Genomic DNA, 6,973 nt, shown 5'->3' with positions numbered 1-6,973 from the left:
ACTGACTCATGATCTCAACCATTGAAATTACTATAAAATATTTGTTTACAATTCGTTGATAACTGATTAGTGTTATGTTTATCTGATCCTTTTAGTGCTGACTGAAATCTATCAGTCATGTTGTAATGTGGCCACAAGTTCAAGTAACTTGACATTACTTGGACTATATTGAGAAGTTAGATGATTGAAAGTGATAGACAGAGGACCTTGAGCCTAAGTGTTATGGTATTTAAAACTCGTCAAAAAGGCGTACCTGTAAGCTTGAGGGAAGTGATGCTCCCTGACAGATTTGATTATATATGAATGAAATTCACTGTCTGAGACAATACTGTGATGCATGCTACTTATGCTGACAGATATAAGTAGCATGTAACAGCAATCGGAATTGGAATACCTGTCAGCAGAAAATTGGATTAACGAGAACAACAAAGGAAACAGAGGGCAGTTTTATTAACAACAGAAGTGAAGAGATTATGAAATATTTAAAGGAAGTTGTACAAATAATGTATTTAATGTATGGTTTTCATATTTTATGAAGCTACTCAAGTACCGCTTTATACATTTGGCTTTAAGTAACAATGTTATAATAAGGTCTGATGATAATACCTGGCTTTCTAGACTAAGGTAGGTGAAACATATTTCAAATTTGCAATCAATTGGTTGAACAGCAAGCTAATTAACCACGAAACCACTACTCCATATCCAAATAATGCCTTTTATAAGACTGTAAATTAGATGTATTAAAGACAGTGAAATTGACCTTCAGAAGTTAAAAATATATCTATGGTCTTATAAATGACCTTATTCATTTCAAATGTCGCATAGAGTAGTCAGCATTATCCGACTGACCTTTCAATAGCTAAAAAAGGATAAATTGTTAATAATTAGAAATTTCTTTGAGATAGATTTTCGTTTGTGTTCTTAAAACTTATTCCAGTAAGCTATTTATATTTTCTGAATTAGTGACTGGTTGAAACAGCACTTAGTCAACACAGAAATTTGTTGTAATTTCATTGAGTATCAACGTTGTAAATAAGAGTTTTATTCAAGAGGATTAATTATAGGTAACACGATTTAGTTAACTGGACTATTACTAAAGTTTTCCAATAGTTGTACAGTACAACTTCAGTTCAGATTTTGTACTTGATCTTAAGAACTATATATTTGATGCAAAGGGCGATAATGCCATTTACCTACCCATCCCTCCCATTAATTGCATGGAATATGAAGAACAAGTGGAGGTGACTCATAAGTGCCTCAAAATTTAAAGCTACATATGCATCCATAATAATAAAATATAAAGTTGTTCTTTCATGGTAGTTCAGTGAATGCACAACAATGATATAAGCTATTCTACTGAATCAATTTGGTACGGCCACAAGCGAACCTAAAGAAAACTAAAGCAAATAAATGATAAAGTTGAAACTAGAACTCTTCACTCAGACTATCGCAGATAAAAAGTAATTCCTAGTTGTATTCGTCAAGGTCATTCACAAAATGTTAGGACAATCAATCAAAAAGCTTGTCATAAACTGTGAATCCTAGGATATATATATATATATATATATATATATATATATATATAACAAATAAGGGAGAAATATGAACGAACCTGCACTTTGGGCGTGTAACTCATAATAAATGAAGTCAATCGGTAAATGAACATATTCAATTGATAGACAAATGAAACATATCTTGAAACTAAATCGATATATAGAAATCAAACATATGTTTGTTTACTTCAGTTTGCATATTTACGAAGTCTCAATCACATGATATTTTTTCTTAAAGACAGTAATATACAAAGTAAATTACTATAGAATCATGTCGCTATACTACTATCAATAATAAAAATTAGCAATATATAAGTCACATATATGTAATAATGAAATTGGACCCTTTTTTCTCAATAATTAATCTATTTTAACTGTATCAGTATTACTAACCGGTATAAAAGTTCATCTTATCATATGGACTAGACAAACAAAATAAATGACTGACACAATTACACATATTTCAAATATTCTTAAATGGAAACTTAGCGTTTCATACAGAAGGTTATTTCATAGTCAAAAGGACTTTTTTGATGAATTATAATATTTAATAGTCAAAGTAGCTTAATTATCTGACTAAATTCTTGACTCAAGTCAAATGAAAAGCTGTTAACATTCATTAGATAGATTACAGTTGAAAAATAGATAACAAACAGGTTAGTTTAGTTTGTTGCAAACTTCGAGAGGAAGTTAATAAGATAAAAATTAAGACAGTTCAAACAATAAAGAAACTCAAGATATTGAGAATGATAGGGAGTGAATACATTTGTGCCACTGATAACTATGTTTTACAATTATCGAACAGAATTCCACTAAGAAATCTGTATCATCCCATAGGGTTCATTCCAATGGTTAATCGCTTAAAGAAGTAATGCTAAGTATTTCTTTAGACTTCCCTTTGCCTATATTCTACTGATTACTTTTCTAACTACAATAATACAATAGAGCAGACAAAGAGACTCATGATTAGTAAAAGTCATAACCACTTAGACTTTTTAAATGATGTTTAATTTGATTGGTGTCTCTAGTTATATTACCATTCACCTTACCTATCATTATTCGTTCAGTGACCCCACTATGTTCCCACATTCTCCCAATGACACAGCAACATAACGAATATTTGAATCAAAGAAAAACCCCCAGAAAATTCCCATACTATTAATATAAATGTTAAAAAGTAAAGATTTGTTTCGCAACCAAGTCATATATTCACAGTAAATCATCAATTCAGTATTAATTATCAATATAATTTATGCTAAGTAATAAATATAATATGGACATAAATTATTTATTACTTAATTGTATGTTGAAACTGTGAAGTGAATTTCCTTTTAAATATACAAATTGCGTGTTGTACAACTGAATTCATTAAGACGGATCATTAAGAAGGAAATGTTAGATTGAATGTATTTGTTTTCACCGTAACTAATTAATGACAGGTGTAATCCAGTGAATATATTTGTCATTAACCAACTATTGTTTGGTTGTAATATTTGTGAACTGATTAAATTTAAAGATGATTTCCGTTACAGATTGACATTAGCTAGGAAACCACTGAAACTAAGTGGGCAATAAACAATTGTTTTACACTAGAATGGAACTACCTATTTGTTTATACACAATGTAAGCCAACCCAATGGTCGGAATGTAATATGCTCAATGAGGGATATTAAGCCCGATGGTTCTATCACTGTTGATATCGTATGTGGCCATCCAAGATATAAAGGACTTTTCAAAATATTATGTTTTAATGAATGTGGCGTCACAACTGTGACTGTTATCTTTAATGGTGGGTAAGAGGTAATATTATTTTGTTTTACAATATTCATAGAATAGAAAATCTATCAGGAATGTGCTAATTTTATCTGATATCAACTGAAGTACAAATAACTAGCGAGAATGCTTTGGTGTTGGATGATTTACACAACAGTAAAGATAGTAGCTGCGTTAGCAGACAGTTCATAAATTTTCGGTAGCTGTCAACCCTAGGAACCTACCTTATCGACCTAGCATTTGAGAACTTGAAGTAAAGTGGAAAATTTTCTTGTGGAATAAATGAAATATGATTAGGGGTGGAATCCAAGATGTACATTCCACTCTATTTTGGGATAGTTAGTTAGGTATGCTCGCATCTCAGAGTTGATGTCCAATCCGGAATTTGAACCTAGTACGTTTTGCTTCAAACATCCAACGCGATGTCAGTTTAGTAGGTCCTGATGGCCACTCACTTGTGCAACGTGTATGAACGTTCGTTCAGCTTTTATTAGTTTGTCATTCATCATGTTGGCGATGTATCGATTAGTTATAGACTGGATAATATGTTGAGGATTATGATCGAAATGTAGTGGGTTCAAGCCCCAGAGTAAACACCAACTCTTAGATGTATTTAGATCCAACGGAAAAGTTCAGGACAGAACGAAACGCGTATCTTAATTTCCACTGCTAATCACATTCTATCTATTCTATAAAAGCTTGTAAAATAATGACTTTAACGAAGTAATCCTCATGGGGATTATATGTGTCAACTGATGGAAAAATATAAGCAAAGGGATAATCCAATAACCATTATAAAGGGAACTGAAGTTAAAAACTAATTACCAAAACTTATAGATTCTAGACAACTAGAGCATTAGGAACGAGCGGTTGAATAGGAATTAACTTGATTTTCAATATATTTATATTAATAAATTACATCAATCGATAAACTACGTCGAACTTTTGCATAGATCGAAATATTTCATTTATTTTTTAAATAAGCGTAAATAGATATTCTTATGTTCTGATTGGTCGTTCAAGGTTAAGAAATGACACAGAAATCCTATTAATTCATACACAAACATTTTAACTTAATGTTTAACATTCAGATTCATTGAATTTTATTGTAGAATTAGTAATAAATTAATTGTTATTAATAATCAGGTGATAATCCAGAATCTCTTTGTTCTTATTTGTCTACTGAACATGTAACATTGAACTGTTGTTTATTTATCTATTACTTTGTTTATTTTGTTTGCCTAATTGATGCACAATAAATAGGATTTATTCATCAAAATAATAATGGAGATCACGTGAAATAAATTCAATCATATGATATAGGCACATATTCATTGGTCAATCATAATAAACGCTTAAACCTATTTCATTTTGTTACTTTATATTTGAATTAAAATTTGTAGTATATGCAGTTGAATAAAAATGATGTGGTTTATAAATGGGAAAAAGAAAAACTTCGATAGTGTAATAAGAAGACGAAGATTATCAAAACTATATGATATATTAGTGAAAATTCAAACCCCCTCTGTGTATTCAAAAACAGTTTGTTCTCACCTCAAACCTACTCTGGTAATATTAGCATATTATCCAGAGTGATGGGGTTTCAAATTGTTTCCACATTATTTCTAGGCGGCCCCTTTGAATGTATGGGCTACCAGTTCCTACCATCTGGATATTTCAACAAATTCTCTCATTTATTGTTTGTTTTAACACATCATTATGCTGATTAGTCGCATAGCCTATTCAGGAGCGTTTGTGGCAAGTTTGCGACATTTCTCTGTACAAGTTACAGAAGGGCCCAATCAAAGACATCGTGGTTGCTGGCAATACGCATCGAAAACAGTTTACATTATTCAAATGTCGATTCCCGAACTGCTAACATATCACTGGCGACCACTCAATATTTATTGTCAGAAAAGAAAACTTGTTGAAATACTTTATGCTGAGAATTCTATATTGTACCAAAAATATAATATTAAATAAAGCCAATACTACTACTAATAATAATAATAATAATTACCATTATTATCATTATTATTATCATTGTCTCCTCTTACCCTACATTTCTAATCTAGTTGACCTTATATTTTTATATATAAATGATCTTAACAAGTATATGTGTGATTAGATTGTTCGAAATGTATTACGCGAATATATCACATAGTTCTGATAATCTTATTATTATTATTATTACACTATTGAAATTTATCAAAGGGACTAATTGCTTTAAATTTCTTAAAAAGACAAACAATATGTTTCCAATTCCTTGATAAACAACAGAATTCTTATTCTTTATTCACTACCTTTTCTGTTGAACCAAGGCAATAAAAATAAGATCTACTGGATTCAATGAATTCATTCCATTTCACGGGTGCAATATATCATTTGTAAACACTGAATTTACAAAGTATATTATATAAAACCTTTATTTCTAGTAATTATATTACAGTCAAGATGACTATTTAGAGATGGAATAGAAAATCATTTTCAAAAAGAAAACTAAGAAGACAACACAAAATATGATATTAAACATATTAGTTAGTATTGTTATGCATTTAGTTGTTGAAAATCTAGTCATACAAAGAAGGGATGAGGAAGTTATGAATAACTAGTAATTCTAAATAAAGAAGATGATTGTCTAATAAATTGATATAATTAGAACTACAGTTAACTTAGTGTCTGTGAATGCCATTAGATTAGTCAGAAATAATATTAGAAAATGAATAAAATTATTTAGTTACATTTATTATTAGCATGACAAAAAAGAGGTTTATTATACATTCATTCTGTTATACATAAGTCATGCCTGAGAAACATTCGTTGTTTGTGAATTGTATTGAATACTTAAGATATTCACTTCAGGTCTACTATCTATTAAGTACCTTAGGATTACGCTTGTTAAAAAATTTACCACTTCGCAGACATACTGGAGTAACTAACCTCTATTTTTTATGTACTTTTTATAACAGGTATGTGGTGGTCGGTATTCGATATATCCCTTAAACTTCGTATACAATTCGTCTTGATAACCGTCCTATTTAACCCCAACGGTATATTATTCAGAAGGCGAATACGAAGCGTTGATTACGTTTATTTCGAGACCACACACACAGATGTCCAAAAATTACAGATGCATTAAACGAGCATTAAGAGTTGTGTCGAACGGCAAACAGGCAAGCGAGCGACTGAGCGAATGTAAGTAATCGAGTACAATAAAGCGAGCGAGAAAGCAGTGTCAACCATATGAATAACGTGGACATATATATAGCATGTGAAATTAATGGGTAATCGAATCAAATAAGCGGTTAGTAGTGAGACTAGCAGAGTGAACAAATGCGTAGGCCGTAAGCAATATTCAAGCATGCGTATTTCATACAAGCACAAAATAATAATAAGAGTACAATAAATTGTTATAGTGCGGATGGTTTTGTCCGCTAAATAAGTTAGCAAAAGGGCTTAACTGAGTTAAATGAGAATAAACCCCATTTGCACGTGAGTCGCTATAGGTATATGACAATTCATATCGATGAAACTTCAGAACTGTTGATTTATTTTTGGTTGGTTTGATGAGCCTCTGCCATTGTATACCGAAACTAACTTAGCTACCGAAATTCTCATTTTCTAATTCTTTTACATTGCTCTTTTTT

This window comes from Schistosoma haematobium, chromosome 2 (genome assembly GCF_000699445.3).
Source record: "Schistosoma haematobium chromosome 2, whole genome shotgun sequence".
NCBI lineage: Eukaryota > Metazoa > Platyhelminthes > Trematoda > Strigeidida > Schistosomatidae > Schistosoma > Schistosoma haematobium.
This window is presented reverse-complemented; position numbering follows the sequence as displayed.